Below are 18,338 nucleotides of genomic sequence, written 5' to 3' on the forward strand. Positions count from 1 at the left end.
GGATTTTTTTAGAAACAAATTAGAAATCTGACTGGAATAGAGAAGGCAAAATGCTGGACTAGATGGCTGCGTCTGGCTTTCTACAACCTTCTTTTGTCTACCTGTGATCTTACAAGCTGCACAGCCTTAATCTCCTGTGGTCTCCAAAATTGCCTTGACTACACTTCCATACCTCTATTTGATTTCACTTATTTGAAGCATTTAGCTATTTATTAAGCCCTGAGGTCAATCACATTAAGAAATACAATAGGTATTTATGAAGAGAACAGGAATGTGTGTTAATTAATTAAATATTTAAGAGATCTACTTTTATTCCTCTTGCCCAGATGAAGGATATTTAAAAATTGCATGCTGCGTGTTGTCAGTTCTATAATGAGATTCATAATCATTTATATTTGTTAGTGTTCTTTGATATGTGAACATATAAAACATAACCTTTTAGAGATGCAAGTCTCTTCACAAGCTCATACTGCAATGTCTTCCATCACAACTTATTTCCCAAATGAGGATCCACCAAAAAAGAAGTCTTTGTGAGGCAAAACCATTTTTTTGACATTTGCTAGTGCAGAACTCTTGCCTGAGGCAAGTTATTATTTTTTCCTCTATCAAGAAAATTCACAGCAGTGTCCTTCACACTCACTGTCATTTCCTACCAAAGTTCAAGCAATGGTGAAGACATTACTGACTTGCAGAATTATCATGACAGTAGCCAAGTGCAAAATCTTTTTTCTTCTTTTACAGAGATATATAGGATGGACAACAACGAAAAAGAACAAAAAACCCTCAGTTATCTGATAAACCATGTACAGCAAGAAGTAACTAAGATGTTTTGACAGAAATTGAGGAGCTAGAACTCTGTTCTTGATTTTGCCAAAACCAGGACAACCTTACACTTCATATTTCTGCTTCTCTTATATCTCAATTATTCCAAATATAAAAATCCTTCAGAAATATATTTCTACATGCATGTTCAATAAAGCTTTGCTTTCAGTTGGGACCTACAGGCACTCAAGTAATTGCAATAAATAATTAATAAATAAGATATATGTGGATTCCCATGTAACAATGTAGGCAGTGACCTCAAGTAGATGCCAAAAAGCAAAAGCACTGACTCTCTACAAAACAAAACAAAACAAAAACAAAAAAAGAAGAAAGGAAACTGTCCATCTTGATTATATGTATAACATGCAGAAACTTAATTGACATATAAAGAGATCGAGGTTAATGTTACCAAGATCCTATATGGCTATATCTCCTGGACTAGATATTGATAACCCTCTGTATAAGCAAACATAATTATAGCTGTTTTTCTGCAGGTGATCATGGATTGATCCTTGTTTTGCACATGTTTGTTGTGATAATCTGTGTTTACTAAGAATCATTGAGGAGTAACCAAATGCACCTTCTATTAGCAATCAGTATATCAAATACTTTGTGTAATTTATTTACATTTTATTCTACTTCGGGAAGATCTGAAAAAGAAAAGAGAAAAGCCTAATTGATAGCAAATTTTGTTTATGATTCATCCCTAGTTATGGAGGAACAATGTAAGTAGTCATTGGGAAAGATAGAGCAGCTGTTTATGGTTCTGATAGACTCTGACTAAACCTCCCACTGAAAGTGGGAGTTTGTGCAAACTCTTATAAGACAAGAAATACTCTGTTAAAGCTTAAACCATTCTCTGTTAAAACTTAAACCCTGGTGCCAGTAGCAATCACATGGATTTCTCTGAACAAAACAGAGTCTATAACGCAGAACAACATGCAATTGTTGTCTGCAGTGCTATTTTTATTTGTAGACTCTCATATTTTCTTAATTCTAGCGGATCACAATTGAGTCAGTCTATCATTTCTGTGGCAAAACAACTGAACGGATTGGAGCACCCATTGCATAGTTTCCCTTTGGGGATTCCCACTTGAATTTGGCCCGTGAACTTCAAGGCATGAAGAACCATGTTTGCTATTCTTTGAAAAATGATTTTGACTATCACAGAGAGAGTCATTAGAAATTAGATCAGCATTCTCCAGCTGCAGCTTCAGGGCAGATACTCCATTTTGGTCACCACTGAGCTCTCTCATCCCCAAGCAGACAAGTAAGGTTTCATAATAAGAAGCACTGGCTAGTTTCCTGCTATAGAAGCTGACTAGGGAAGCCCATACCAACCAAAAGTTTTGAAGGAGGCAAGGAAAGCATTCTTTGTACAGAAGAATATGGAGAGTGAAATTATATTAAAAAGAGAAAGAAGTTCACAATGAAAAGCGCTCTGTAGTTGGAAAAATTAGCATCTTTATTTTTTTCCAAAGGTACTTATTTTCAGTGCTAAATTTTACTATCTTTACATCCAAGCTAAGGAAGAATGAGCTATAGGGACTAAAGGTTCTTCTTCAGTTTGCGTTTTCTCTGAATTTGTGTAAAACGAAACTGACGAAAGATGCTCTGTATGTAATTCGTAATCCCTCTTTTCTTGGATTCTACATATGCAGCTAAGTTATGGCATCCATGGATACACACTAGCCTCATCCACTCTAGGCAGATTTGTTTTTTCAGAGTTTATTATTAATAATCAGCGTATATTATTAATATACCTAACATGATCATATGCCATTTATTAACACATCAAAAGATATCCACTTGAATATAGGCTCCCTATAGCTATTAGTACCTAAACGCATCAATCCCTTCTTCATTTTTATTATGCACTTTGATGATATAATAACATTTTTGACCATCTAGAAATTACATGGGTTTTGTTGCTTTGGCAAGACATGGAAAAAGGATTGGTAGTTTCTGTCTGTTTAACAATGCTAGCTGTCATGTTTATTATAGCTAATGAAAAGAATGATTGTTATTCAATTTATTGCCCTTAGCATTGCTTCTAATGGTAACATTATTTAACTATAATTGTCAGATAAAATGTCCAAAAGGGGCGTGTGAAGAGAGGAAAATGGGGAACAGAATTTCTCTCTGGAACACACAGAATTTGGATTCAGACCTTTGAAAAAGCTTTTGTTCAAATATTTGTACAATTTAATCTCTTTGTAGAAATACTCTTCAGGCAAGAACCCAGGCATTCCACCTTAGCTTCATGTTACGTGTTCATCACTCTGACAATGCTAAAGACGGAAACAGACTGTCTTATTCAACTGAACAGCTGAAAAAAAATGTTCAAATATCCCTGAGGAGAAAACTAAGTGACCTTCTGTTTGGAATTGCATTGCTGTGCTGTGCACTTTTAGAACTCTGAAAGCATAACCAGAATAAAAATGATAAAAGAGAATGCAGGGAGATAAACAGGAGCTAGTGGAGATCCTGCAGATGATGCAAACATCCAAGCTCTGAGATAGTCCAGCTTTCAGAACACACTGCACAGTAGAAAACTGTGCAGTATGCCTGCACAAAGAAATATTATGTTTGCATAATTACAAACATAATGCAAATCGCAAAGAAAAAATGTAGTTGTTTTGTGTGCATAATTGCATGCAGCAGGATTCTTCAGATTTCATCTAGATCCTGTTGCATAATTTTGGTGTTTTGAGATCGGTAGTGTGAACAAAACATATACATTGAATCTCAACATGGACAGAACACCTTCCAAATACAGGGCTTTACATTTATATTTACAGTTAATGGGCTATCTCTACTACTTTTGCTTATTTTTTTCTAATGATGGTTCAGGGCCGTCTTAAAATTGAATTATTTTATTTAGATTTTGTATTTTTCAGGGAAAGGCTTTTGGGCATCTGTATAGCACACAATGAGATTAAAATAATCATAAGTAATAAGGAAATATATCTTATTGCTCAATACAAGTTTTATCAAGGATGCACTTATCTCTGCCTTAAAAGTAAACATCAGAAGTTCATTTGCAAAACTGACATCTTGATTAACAATTGATCATCAAGACATCTTTGAATTTCAGTTGTGTCAATGACTGAATATTAAAGAACAGCTTTCTCTGTGAGCATCAGTAACATCTTCCTGTGGAAGTATACTGTGCTCTTTGAACACCCTACTATTAATACCCACTAATGAATCACGTTTCAGTTTCAGTTTTTATGAATAGCTGCAGCCACAACCTCATCATGGTACCTGGTTGCATGTTCCTTTGGAGAACTTCCTGCAAATTTCATTTAACAGCCTCTCTGCATTTCTGTCTTCAGTCTCTCTTTATGACAACAGTGGACAATCTGAATATTCTGTTCTAATGGCAGGAAATTTAATTCTCTTCTGTCAGAAGCAGGCTAATATCTGATTGATATTTATGTATTATAACCAAGTAGCATGCATAGTGGATTAAAGACCAGGTAGGAAGACATGATACCTAAACATCTCAATACTTTACAAAGCTATCATTTGCACTAGCATCACTAGAGAAATTGAGACCTCTCACAGGTATTTTAAGACTCATAATCAGAGAACACAGAGCTTACATAGCCAGCTGGATTAATCTTTGGCTAGACCTTGGTCTATACAGATCTATGTTCTATGATCTAATCAACGTTAGGATGTCAAGGCTGAACAGATTAGTACATAAAGAGAACACATTAAGGATGAGGAGAAATAAACTTTTACAACCTCACATTAAAATACTTCCCATACAAATAAAGGCAAGGAGGGAGGCACGTGCCACAGTGTGGCTGGCCCTAAAATTTAATAAGAGCTAATTTATATTTTATTTTCTGAGTGAGAGAAAAAAAAGTTTGAGACTTTTCAAAACACATTAAGACTCTTTCCAAAATGCTTTTTTTTCAATTATTGAGATGTAAAAGAGAAAAATAAAAGAAAAAGAAAAAGAAAAAAAAAAAAAAAAAAACACTTAGAAAGGTATCCCTAAGTCAAATTGCTGATCTGTGGTATCCTTGGTTTTCCTTATCTTGTTAAGTCATGGCAATGAATACTTGTTATTTGTCACTTAAGTTTAGGCTACTTTTTGTCAGTTAGCCAAGAAATAATGCTGATTTGAAAAAAAAAAAAAAAAAAAAAAGTATTTTCAGTACTCTTTTATTATAAAAGATTTTTTAAAAAAATCTATGAGAGCAATCAAGGAATGACGCATATACGTGCACTAGAATGCAGGAGCTGCTTGACCTTGTCTCTGTACTCTGTCCTGGGCAGAACTAATGGGAATATTTAGTCCTGTTTCCCTGGATAACCTGCACATGAAAAGCCTATGTCATGCATATGTGTTTTAAAAGTTTGCTTGACAATACTGGGGCTTAAAGGGAATGAAGGTGTGTGGGGAGTGAGGGTCAGGGAAATATAATTTCCTTATTTGAGAATATTTCCAGTATTTTGCAGTCTTCCCAAGCCACTCAGAACTGACTGACTAATAATGAATTGTAGGACATCACATTTCATCTACTCTGCCTATTTGCAGAGTAGTGTTTGTATACAAGTAATGAAGCTCTGGGATGCATCTGCAAGAAGGACTCCAGAACTCCAAAGTGCATGCCCCAACCTCCTGGGCTTCTTCCAGAGATGCCCAGAATTTTTTTGAAGACTTCAGCTGCTCCATGGAAGCACCTGTAAATAGACAATCCTTGCCAAATCATATTTGCCTCCTCAGAAATATTGAATAGTTTCTATGGTCTGAAAAACAGCTCATTCATCAGGCAAGAAATGTTAGCTACACAAGCAGATCCCTCAATTCTTCCGAATGGGACTGGAGTGAAGGAGAGAAAAAGAATAACTTAACTACTTTTAATAAGCTTTTTATAAGAAAATAATGTCAACAAAATGAAAAGCAGTTTGAGTAGTGATAGCTTTAGGTATTTAAGAGAGGAACAAAATCAGAACAAGTTGTCTGACCCCTGAGCTTCTTCTTGCTTCACAGAGCACAGGATTTGAAGGAATGGAGCAAAGGGAAAACAAAGGGTCCACAGGATAGAGAACAAGAAAGAAGGAAAAAGGGTATTTACCTTGTCTAAAGCCCTGCAAGACAAGCATTTTTTTCTACGATCAAATCCTTTTGAAATGTGAAAGAAGAAATCAGGAATAACAAGACATTCAAACTAGATTAAATTGCCAAAACAGCAGGAGATCCTTAACAAAACTACATGGTTTGAAAATTCTTGCAGCAACAATCTGACAAACTGTTGTCATGAAAGGCAACTTCACTCTGTTTCCTGATCCCAGGTACATGAGAGATCACAAAGCTGCTTGTTGTATGACGAGGTCAAGAGCCTCTGTCTTCGGTGGTTAATTTTCTATTATTTCCTCCACTCTTGGCTTCTAACAGAAGTTATTTTAATTGGTATGATATTTACGCAGGCTCAAATGATAAACACAGAAACATTTTAATCTTGGTTAGCTCATCCATGAACAGAAAGTTGACATGCTGGAAGCAGGGCTGGAAGTAAAAGCTAATATTTAATAAAATTCTATGAGCTACAAATAGGATAATAGTGCTTTAGGCACCTCTAAGAAAATGCAAACCAGAAATTAGAAAAATGGTTTATAAGTAAGAAGGAATAAAAAGCTGGTAATGCTGGCAGAGAATAAGCCACCGTAAGATTTAACAAAAAATCTATTCCAAGCCTAAGTGTTCCAACTGATAGCCATAGTCTTGCATCAAGAAGCTTTATGTAGTAATAAAGCGCTAAAGCTGACAGTTTATTATTATTATTATAAATGCCCAAATCAGCTGCTAGACCGCACTGGATATATCTCTCAAAGAACTGGAATAACAATGACATTTTAAACTTATGAGAAGGTTTACTTTCCAGAGAATTCCAAAACCCTTTATCAATTTAAGGATAATTTTATTCATTATGGGAATGAAAGCACCTCTAAGGGAACTAAAAATACCCTTCAAAATTAGAAATGAAGAACACTGAATCATAAGCAATTTCTCTCTATGTTCTATTGCTATAAATATCAGCATGGTTTGTTGAGAACAGTTGGAATTACACCGTTGTAAATATCGTAAACTCCACTTAATCATGAAATACATAATGAGGAAAAACACTTAATTAGTATATCTCCCTCAGAAATTATTTACCTAATGAGAGGGAATAGCATTGACTGCTGTTTAATGGGAACAATATTAGCATATATTCCAGGTAATGGGATGCATTCAGTCATTACCAGGGATTTCTATGGTGGTTAACCAGATGTAAAATAGCCACAAAATTTTAAGTTTCAGTCTATTGACATAGAATTTGCTGAAAAAGATACAGATTAAGTGAACAGAATGTCATTTCTTGCATTTCAATTCAAGCATAGTATTTAAGTCAGCTGCCTCCATAAATCTAAATTCAGGGATATTAGAACTGAATGCTAGGAAGTATTTGTAATTTCTTCCATTTGGGCAAACATTTACAGAATTCCTACAGGCAAATGTACCACTTACTTCTACAGCCATAGAAAATGCACAGGTAAATGTAACATGGGACCCAGGTCTTTGCAGATGACTATTCTCAAAATCTCTTCTAAACATAAAATGTACTTCATCAGGACTCCAGGATGTCTAATTAGGTTTCTCAGTCACCAAGATACAAGTGTACCCCAAACCAGCTGTAACTTCAATAAAAAAAAAATGGAAACATGTTGTCTTTCTTTGTTTCTCTGTCTGCAGCTGTCCTGTGAACAGCTCACAGCTGAACTGTACAATTGTTCATTTACAGAACTCTGACATGAGACAATGTGATGGGGTCACTAGTTCATCAGGCGAGGGAATAGAGACAAACAAGGCAATCACACTTCTAAAACAACAGGGCATTGGATTCCTAGCTGCCAGCTGGAGGTAAGACATGGTTTGGTGAACTGGTATTATTTTAGGATATTAAGATAGTCCAAATCCAAAACGTATTTTTTATATTCGCTTCTGTGGAGTCTTTCCCCATTTCCTAGTTGTGTTACTTTTTCTCAGCAAGAGAAATACTCCCAGAAAATTGCACTGGAAAAAGAGCCAAGATGAATGCAAAGTTACCTACTCATACTTCTACCCTTCACAGTAAGCGCAAGATGATTTTCTAAAGGCTCTACGGAGCCACCAGTGCACAAAACATCCTCACCCTGCACCATGGTCTGTATGGCAGCATTTGCGTTCCGCAGCCACTGTAGTCTCAGCAGGCATGTGGTCCTCTCAAGGCCAAATCCTCACTCACATTGTCAAGGCACTGAGCACACTGGGCATGGAAATGGAGATACAATTGGGCTGCCACAGGAAATACAAGGACCACATAGGCCTTTTCAGCGCATATCCTCAGGCAGTCTGGGCAGCTCGATTCTCAGAAAAGTCCTTGCCAGAAGAAAACACATCCTATGCAACCTATGACCAAGCTGGCTTGTGGCCCCACAAATCCCACACAGCTTGGACACCCACTCCTCTCTGAGTTCAGCAACATATATTTACGAGTCATTTAGGCTGTTATAGCATAGCTGAGAAGTAAAGGCCAGTAGGACATTACGGTCCTATGTCTTTTGCTCCCTCAGTTCACCTAATCACCTAATGGTCTACAGCACATGCTCGCATCTATGAAGGCCTGTCCTCTTATTCAAACCTGGTGTCTGCTCATCTCAGTCACCTCTCAGTAACAACTGGGCAGTGAGGCTACCACTCTTGTACGAGACAGCTTTTCAAGGCCAGGGGGTTGTCCTGCATGGTTGCTGCTGGATCAGCACAGGCAGAGAAGGAGCAAGAAAGGAGGCAGACTTGGCACACACCTCATATTGAGAATCTTTTTCTGTCCTTTTCACAGCTATCACTGTATGCCAAGAACTGGGCCAGTTGAATCCTTGCCTAATACAATTTGCTACTAAAGCGAGACACTAACCCATCCTTGTCCAGGGATGTTCACATGGCAGTCAAAGAGACAAAAAAAATAAAAAGAGAGAGATAAAGAATCCTGAGCATCTCTCCCTGCATTTTTTGAACAAATATCTCTGCAGGAAGGAGCTAAATGTTCCCTCTATCCTGAAAATAACTTTCAGGATACATTCTCCCTCAAATCAGGAGGTGTTTTGAGTGCTGATGATGGCTCATTACCGTCCAGCACAGGCATATTTCTCAGGAAAGTCCACACCAAAACTGCACTGAAGGATTCCAAAAGCCAGGTCTCAGAACTTCAGAAAATGAAGGTTAATAGGTTAAGAGAGAGGTTAATAGCACTTAACCTCAGGAGAAGCTAAGAGCACATTTGTGGGCTGCTGTGTGTATCCTAGAAAAGACAGCACAACCCTCATATGATTGATTTAGAAGTCAAATTGGGTTGTACAGGAAACAGTCTCCCCGTCTCTTGTGATTTCTAAATGACGGTAGGATGTTGAGTCATCCTGTTCTTTGCTCAGAATCCCAGAAAATGGGAAAATAAATTTATTTTTGTCCTGCATAGTAATAATACATTTTTTCCTGGCATAGACTAGGTGTACATTGCTTTTACATGTGCTTTGTCTCCTAATGGAATGCTCTAGAGAACAATGTATTTTGCCAAACTGTTGGTCCCCAAAGCACTTTACCATTACCCTTGCAGCATAGTGGTTTAGGCCATTTTCCCGAGGCCTGCTGAGTCCAGCCGACTCCCAGCCAAGTACATCTTCCAAGAAAGAGGGCAGCTGACTAATAGGGAGAGGCAGGGAGGGTTCCTAGCCCATGGCCCGAACTTCCTTCCTCTTTGGTCACAAGGTGTTGGTGGACTCACAGCACAAGTCAGTCAGTATCCCACATTGAGAAGCCAAAATCAGACAAGCTGAGGCAGACATGCTGAGGAAGAACACGCGTTAGATGGGCTTTGCCAGGGTGCTGTGGGTAGACATTTCCTAAGAGTACCCTGCAGTGTGCCACAAAACATATCTGGGTTAGCCTTACGGGCATGGATGTAAACAAGGTGGTTTTCTATTGAGTTGTTCCTTTGGGGGCAGCAAAAACGTAGGCGTTACTGGCTGCAAATGCCAAAATCTACTGCATCTCTCTGGGACTCAAGTCCATTAACAACCCTCTCCACCACCACCACGACCAGACCTCAAACTTCCTTTCTTTACTTATAGTTAAGTGTGTAGCTGTCAAAATTAAATAGAGAAGTAGCAGCACCCAAAACCTTATCCAAGGACAGATATGCACAATGGAATAAACAATTAAATGGATCAGAAGAACAATTAGCATCGTTCTCCCTCTCTAATACAATTTATATTACCTGGAGTAGTTAAAACAGAATACAAATAGTCTTTTTTATACTGGGATCTTCACATCTGTAGGGATCTTCTGCCTGCCTCTGTCCTACTTTTGCCAGCTACACTGTCCACAAAAAAAAAAAAAAAAAAAAAAAAAAAAAAAAAGCTTTGGGAATCCTTTCTTGTTCAACTACTCCATGAAAGTGGTATCAGAAATCAAAGAAAGAGAATTTCAAAAGTGTTTATATTTCTGCATAGGCACTTTTCCAAGAAGCCTCAGAGCAAACTTGCTGGAGGAGGAGAAAAGAATAAGAAAAGTGGGAAGAAAGAAAACAAGCATATTATAAAGCATTCATGCTGTCATCCTACAATGCTCTTTGCAGTACATCTGCTGGCTTATCAGCAGCAAGTTTGCAAAGCAAGGAAAGTGCACATTAAGGAAATCTTTCCAAAATAACAATTTGGATCTGATTTCAAGTTCTAACTCTCATAGGCAAGGAAATTGCCAGACACTGATATAAAATGCAATCATTTGCAATCCACAAGATTGCAATAGGATAGACAGAATTCTTAAAAGATAAAAATGTATCTGTTATAAATCTCTGAATACTGTTGGTTCTAATTATATCTTAGCTGCATATCTGTAGCAATATATTTTCTATTCCTAATTATCCTGAAGAGAAATAACATAATTCTCATGAAGGTGGCAGAAAGAACAAAAGTTTTTTCTGAAAGGTGCGAGAGTTGATGTATTCCTGGCTTCACAGGTGTAAGTATAATCCTGAGCATAACAGCAAGCTCCTTTGGCCTCAGTTTATTCATTGTTAATGCTATCTGTCTTTTCAGAGTTTGTGCAGACTTCTTATGTGAAATATACCATGCAGTCTTGGGGGAGGAAAGGTTCTAATACCAAGATATTAGAAAAACTTATTTATTGTCATGCCATGAAACACTCATGGCAGCATATTTTAATAGTCTAGCAGTCCATGTAAAACTCAGCTATCATGAGCCCAGGAAGATTCTGCGCTTTCCTGGGTTAGTTCACAAAGTTTCATACTTCAATGCTCTGTTATGGATTCTGGTTTCTTGTAACTTTGAAAACATGCAGAATTTTTGCCTCATTTGATTCTAAGACCTCACCTGGGAAATCCAATGTGAGCATGACATGCTCTGGAGTACTTTTATATCTAAAAGCACATCAAAAGACAGAGTGAGAGAAGGCTGAAAAATATCATGATCTTACTGTAATGGCATGAGAGAATGGTAGAAAGGAAAACCAAGATTTCTATATAAGAGAATAATGTAAGCCATGTCTGCATCCCACAGCGGAGAAAAGTATAAATGACAGAATGTGAAAACCATGCTGGATTCAGAAGCCAATGCAGGATAGCTGCTGTAGCATAGTTTTTTCCTCAAGCTGCAAGAACCATTAGCTTGGGCATAGTGCCATGTTAATACAGACGAATAGGAACAAGGTATTACATCCAAGATATCACATGCTTTCAGTAACAAGGTATTATACCCAAACCGTGCTGTGCTGCACTTTGTGATCTTTCTGCATATGTGAGATCTTTATACCCAACAAAGGAGTTTGTGGTTGTGAGAAAAAAGGAAACTTCACATGGTACTTTGAATGTTTTCATTATGAAATGCTTTTGCATTGGAATGGATGGAGCAGTGTCTCACAAAAGAGGAAATGCAGAACCCAGGGGAAAAGATACCTTCCTTTTCCTGATCCATCTAAGCTTTTCTTCTCTTGTGGATTCAATAAAGAGAGTCTGTTGAAAAACAAAGACAAAAAATCATTGTGGGAGATAAGATACCTTAAAAATCTCAAGTGAGCAGGAGGGGCAGACTGCTACCTGCTGAGCCACGGTAGCGAAGCCTTCATCCTATATCAAAGCCAGCTCTCAGACAGGCTTGCCTTTTTTTTTATTATTTTTTCCTCCAAACTGCAGTTTGATTCACTGAGCATCCTTTCTCTAAATGAATTATAGCAACAAGGAGCCCAGGTCCCAGCCAGTTAGAAATGGAAGCAGTGTTAAGCTTCCAGCTTTAATAAAAGTTCATGAATTCTGAAGATTTATTTAGAAATGACTTAGCAAATGGATGCTTTGACAGGAGATTCAGGAAGAAATATTCTCTTGTGCCTTTTGTAGCAGACCAGTGCTAAATAGGACATTGATGTAGGCAGAACTTTTTCTCTACAACCCTATAGCTTGATTTCTTTTAAGTCTTTAATGCAGTTCAGTCCAAGAAAAATAAATAACAAGGTAGCTTCCATACATAGATGGATATTCAAATATTTAATATACATATACAGTGCTAGACACAGGAAATTTAATTGTCATGTATGCATGCAGGTTATAATTATTGGTGTTATTCAGTCGGTGGCATTTTATAAAGTTTCAAGTTTTTGAATCTGTATATAAAAGATTTTAAATGTGTATTGTTAATTTTTATGTATCTATATTTCAGTATCTTGATTTTTACTCCTTTTAAGAGTGATTTAGAGACAAAATCCTCATGAAGACAGTCAAAATAAGGTGTAACATGTGACTCTTTTTGTGTTTTACTTCCATCTTTTTTGCAAAGCTCTGCAAAGCTCTATCACCTTTTAATATAAATTATGAAAGAAATATTTCCCATTTCTCGCTTAGCAGTGCTTCTTGCTTTTTTTTTTTTTTTTAATCTTTGTTTAGGAGTACCAAGGAGAAACATTATTCGTTTTTGAAAAAGCAAGGGAGATTTAATAAACAAAATTGTTGATTTCTATTACAGCATGGTTCTGCAAGGCTACAAATTTGCAAAAGATGATTCCATACTCCCAGAACTCAGAAATACAGAACTACTTGCAGGTTTTTTAGACTTTTAGATGTTCTGAGCTGTTTTCTTGACAGTAACAGCAGAGGAGCTGCTTGTGGAGTCACATAAGTGGAAAATGTCTCCACTGTTATTTTACATTTGTGCATAACTACCCCCAAAAGATCTATCACCTACTGCTTCTCAAGGATACACAACATATGTAGGCTACAGGATAGCACAAGGTAGTCTGTAGATTACAGTGGTTGAGCAGAAATAATATCATTTATCTGTGTACTCATCCCCATGACACACTCTACACAGGAAATACAGAAATTAAACAGATAGGATTTTGATTTCTCTAACCTTATGCAGTTTTCAGGGTCATCTCTGAGCAGAACAGGTGGTATGTGTTTTCAGAACATCCAGAGGCACTTTGTTAGCAGTGAGCTCCCCGGCAAAAGGGCTCCAGCCACAGGTGCTAGACAGGGTGATTTCACACAAAGAAGGTCAACTTTTCAGCACCTCAGCATGTCAGTGTGACTGCTACACGTCCTCATAGACCTCTCAGACTAAGAACCCACAGAACATTAGTACCAGCATTATTTTTTTTTTCCTGTGCACTTGTAAAGCAGCCAGGAACCTGAATGAAATTGTGTGTTGCTTGTATTTTGTTCCAACAAAACAGTAAAAGTAATTAACCATATGAAATAGTTAAGGACAAAAACACATCCAGTTTAGGCATTTTGAAGGTATGTTTAACCAAAACCTTTGTTTTATAAACATATAGTCAAAACCTTTGTTTTATAAAAATATAGTCAAAAAAAGTCAAATGACACAAACTGACCCAACCCTCAAAATTTCTATCCAAATGTGAACATGACAACTTGAGTACTTCTAAGTTTAGACTGACTCTTTTTTTGACCAGTTTGATAAAAGAAACACCAGGGTTTTGTATATCAGAACTTTTAGAAGCAAATCAACTAATTGCTTCATGCAGTAAATATCACTGTACATCATATGCAGAAAAGCCACCTCTCCTCTTTGCAGACAGCTAGACACAGGATGCACTGTGTGCATGGACGGATATTCAGGCATATACAGAGCCATGCAAAATGCAGGCAAGCAATAATTAATTGTATATTATCTTTATACATACTTAGCATATGCTTAATTTTGAGAGGAAGGTTGGCTTAGTGACAGAAGTCCTCAGTACAGCATCAGATTTTGAGTCGGTACAATTTTTGCAGTAGTCTATGTAGACATTTGTGGTGATTATGAACCTGGCTATCACCTGCATGTACAGAAGATACCAGCACTATTTCCTTTTTTGCTGGTTAGCTGCATCAAGTAGCATCAGAAAATCTGACAGAAATGGACTAGATATGACTGTCTGACTGTCTAAAATCTAAAATCTTTCTTTGAACAATGGGGGCATAATTAAACTGGAGTCTTGGAACATTTTCTGTTCATATTCAAATAAAACAAAAAAAAAGATTTCTGGAGCCAAACTCCACCTCAGGGTAAGGGAGTCTGAATCTCTCAAAACCAGAATTTTGTTGAAATACTAAGAGAAGCTTAACATACAGCAGCACTAGTAAGAATCCTAGGAAAAAAACCCTCAAGAGCTGTGAAGATAAAGTATGAGAAAGAAGAAAATGAGAATATGGAAATTACACTCAAGTGATTAAAAAAATTAGAAAAGAGATTTATAAAGTAATAACCTTCCACTGTTAATGAAACAGAATTTGGGTCACTCTTACTGTACATTATCTAATGCCTAATTTTATGCCTGAAAGGAGCCTGACACTAGAAAGAAAATTAGACTCTGCAAACCAAATGCTTTAACTACTTTTACTGAATTTTGCATTCATATTTAGTTAGGTAGGGGCAGTGCTGCATCCCATAATCTTAATCTGCATCAGTTGTCAGAAATTCATTTAGCCAGTTCATTGTTTTCTTTCTCACACAATGTGTTGCATCTGTTCAATTTTAATGATCAAATTAACAGACTGCCTTTTACTCATGTAAACAAAATTGTTTTTCTTCTGTCCCAGGCAGTCCTGGAGCAAAGACAGTTCCCTCATCGACTCAGGGGACACGTAGGCAAAGATCCAATCCTTGCCACAAACCGTGTTTCTCAAAAAACACAAAGTTCTGTATATTCTTTACCTATACTAAGTAAGCCCCTAAGTTTTTAGGGGCACAGAAGTTCTCATCTTCAATTATAAGGAAGAGGAAACCCAACAAACCACAAACATTCATGTGCATGCCTGTGAGTCTTACATGGCACAGACAAATGTAACCATATTTGGTAGCAAAACTGAAATCAAATCCAGAGTCTGAGAGCTCTGGCAGAGCATTTCCACATAGTCCAGATACTCCTCTGTCATTGGAAGTGTCACAAGCTAGCAGTGCTTATTTGTATCCTTTGAGCACTGGAAGTGACCAGCACTGTACATGCATTTCATAAAACACATATACAAATTAGACTATTTTAAATGTAGTTTTAAATTGCCAGCATAGTTGTAGACTAACCCCGTGTTCTGTGTTGACTGCAACCAACACACTTGCTGGAGGAAAAAGGCATCATAAGGGCAGCCATGCTGCAGAACATTCATAGGGAAAAAACTCATAGGAAAAACAATCTTAGCAACATTATGATGCAGAAAAGTCACTGAAACAGAGAAGAATAAACCTTCCTACATTTGGGAAAATTTTATCTTTGTATCTTTGCATTGGGTACAGACCAGTCATGATCATGACTACCAAAACACCACATACTTTTCACATAAATATCCTAAGGAAAGTCAGCATCACCTGGGCATCAAGGTTCTCCTGCTGTGTTCAGGTTTTCAGCTGAGAAGTATTTAAGGTCCAAATCCTCAAGAAACACACTCCAAACAATCACCAAAATTAGCAGAATGCCAGAAAAAGATGCAGCTGTGTATAGCAACCTCTATAGTTGTATAGTATAGAGTAGAACTTTCAACAAAAGTTTCACTGAACAAGGCATCTTTTGGCTAAAGAGTTTTAGATATTCCATCATCTTTAGCAGCAGGAATATGCTAAAAGGTCTTCACAACTTTTCTATTTTTAAAGAGGCTTTTGCAGAGAGGAAGGTAAGAACAACTCTGCCGCTCAGTAGCCTCATGTTTCTGGGAGTAAATTAAAGGGATGAACTAATTGCAGAGGCTTAAGGGATGCAACCCTGCTTTTACTTAACAGCTACGATGAGCTCATGCTCGTAAGTTTTCACTGTGTTCATCTACAGTGGTCTTGGCTTATCATTTCAAAGTTTTGGGCTTTTAATATGCACATAAGGGATCCCACCAAATTCACCAGGATGAGACCCTTCATCAGACTAATTCTTCTTTTGTGAAAACCCCTAAATTCAGATTTTGAAAGGAACAGAACAGTACACTGAATTATTTAATGAATCGAGTGTGTTGAGTTCTAAAACACCAAGCTGCAATTTAGACAGGAAGCAGTCGCTTTCATTCAGTTTGTGCTACTGTAACAGCAGACTCCACTTTGCAGTATATGCAACCAAAAAAAAAAAAAGACGAGAGCAGCAGAAGGAAAAATGACTATTCTACAAAGAACCACTTGTTTTGTTAGCTTTTCACGATGCCTATAAAAATATATGAACTGACAGCTCTCCAGTGTACAACCTCTTTGCGCTATCCTGGCGCCTGCCGTATATATCCCTAGGTCTATGGTATTAAAATGTGCTGTGTTCTAAACTTTCATCACGTAGCTGTGCAAGGTATTTTTACCAGATTTCCTGTATGAACTACTTCATCCTGAAGGATTCAAGACCTCAGCACGTACTTCTGAATGTGTGCCATTAAATTTACCTACCCCTGATTTGTGTGTGGTGGAAAATTAGTATTTGGGTGGTCCTTTTCCATTGATTCTTGTGGCCTCTGGGTGGTCAGCTCTGGGCCAGCTTTCTCACCTACGATGAAAACTCTAAAAACTCTGATCTGATCCAAAAAAATAAAAAAGAAAAGAGAAGATAAGTTATATGAAGGCGATGCTAACATATACAATTTGACTCAAAATTTATGTCTTTTAAAAATATTATTTCCTAATACTTAGAACTACTAAATATACTTTTAATGTTTTGCACTGTTCATTTAAGTGTCTTTTGTTTGCTTAGAAACAACTGTGACATAAAAACAAATTTCATGTAACATAGAATAACACAGTAATGTTTCATTTCACTCACACTGGAGGGCTTTAAACAAACAAAACAAACAAGCAACAAAACTACTCTATTACTAGAAACTATGTATTGGTCAGCCTGCTTATACTCTCAAAATCAAGAGATTACATCCTTTTGGCTAACGCAGACCACATTAGCCTTTATGATGGCAGAAAGGATAGGCATATTCCCTAACGTCTCCACCAGATTGCATGAACAAAGATGTAACCAAAATACTAGCATTTCCAATTTTATGAAGGGCGCAAGACTACCCACACAATTGTGACAACCACACTGCCATTATCTGTGGTACGAGAGTAGACATCTTCTCAGTGGTGCACTGTGACAGGACAAGAGGTAATCAACAAAAATTGAAATACATGAAATTTAATTTCAGTATAAGGTCATACCTCTTCACACTGAGGATGGTCGAACACTAGAACAAGTTGCCCAGAGGGTTTGTGGACTCTCCATCCTTGAAGATATTCAAAACCTGACTGGAGATAGCCCTGTACAACCTGTTCTTGGTGACACTGCTTTGTGCAGGGAAGCTGGACTGGGCAATCTTCAGAAGCCCTTTGCAACCTCCCGACATCTGTTTCCATGCAAAAGTAAAAGGTGTTGGGAGCTTGCCAGAAATTGGCAGGGAGCATTGCTTTACAAGTCTGAAAATCACTCCTGAATTAGATGTCAGGGTGGAGGGCCGAAGACCAGTGCTGGTGCTGGTAGGTCAGGACTTTTCCATCTTTCTCTGAGCCCAAGTGAAAAGTGATGTAGAACAAAGATGAAAATATACTGCACTTTTATCAAGTTTTACAATACAAAATCCAATTTCATATGTGAAAGAGATGTTCTTTTTAACTATACAAGGGATCCTGATCTTCTGTTTCCTTAGCCTAACAATATCAGGTAAAAGAATAATTTACATCATTCACACTAAATATGAAAGTGGATCTAAAAGGCTGCCAAAACAAAAAAGTTTTTTTTTTTTTTTTTTTTTAACATTGCCTGAAAAGGTTCAGTTCTTTCCTATTTAAGGAGGAGATTCTCTTAAAGGAATAACGCAAAGATAGCAAATATGAGAATTAATCCCAAGATTTGCACAGATTCGGGTGTGTTATTTTTCCAAATATATTTAGTGTCCAACATTATGGTTAGAATCTAATTAGCATTAACATGATGCTATTTGAGACTTCCATGTTAGTTTCACACATAA

Source organism: Tinamus guttatus, unplaced genomic scaffold (assembly GCF_059628265.1).
Source record: "Tinamus guttatus ecotype Peru unplaced genomic scaffold, ASM5962826v1 Tinamus_guttatus_pri_ptg000464l, whole genome shotgun sequence".
Classification (NCBI taxonomy): domain Eukaryota; kingdom Metazoa; phylum Chordata; class Aves; order Tinamiformes; family Tinamidae; genus Tinamus; species Tinamus guttatus.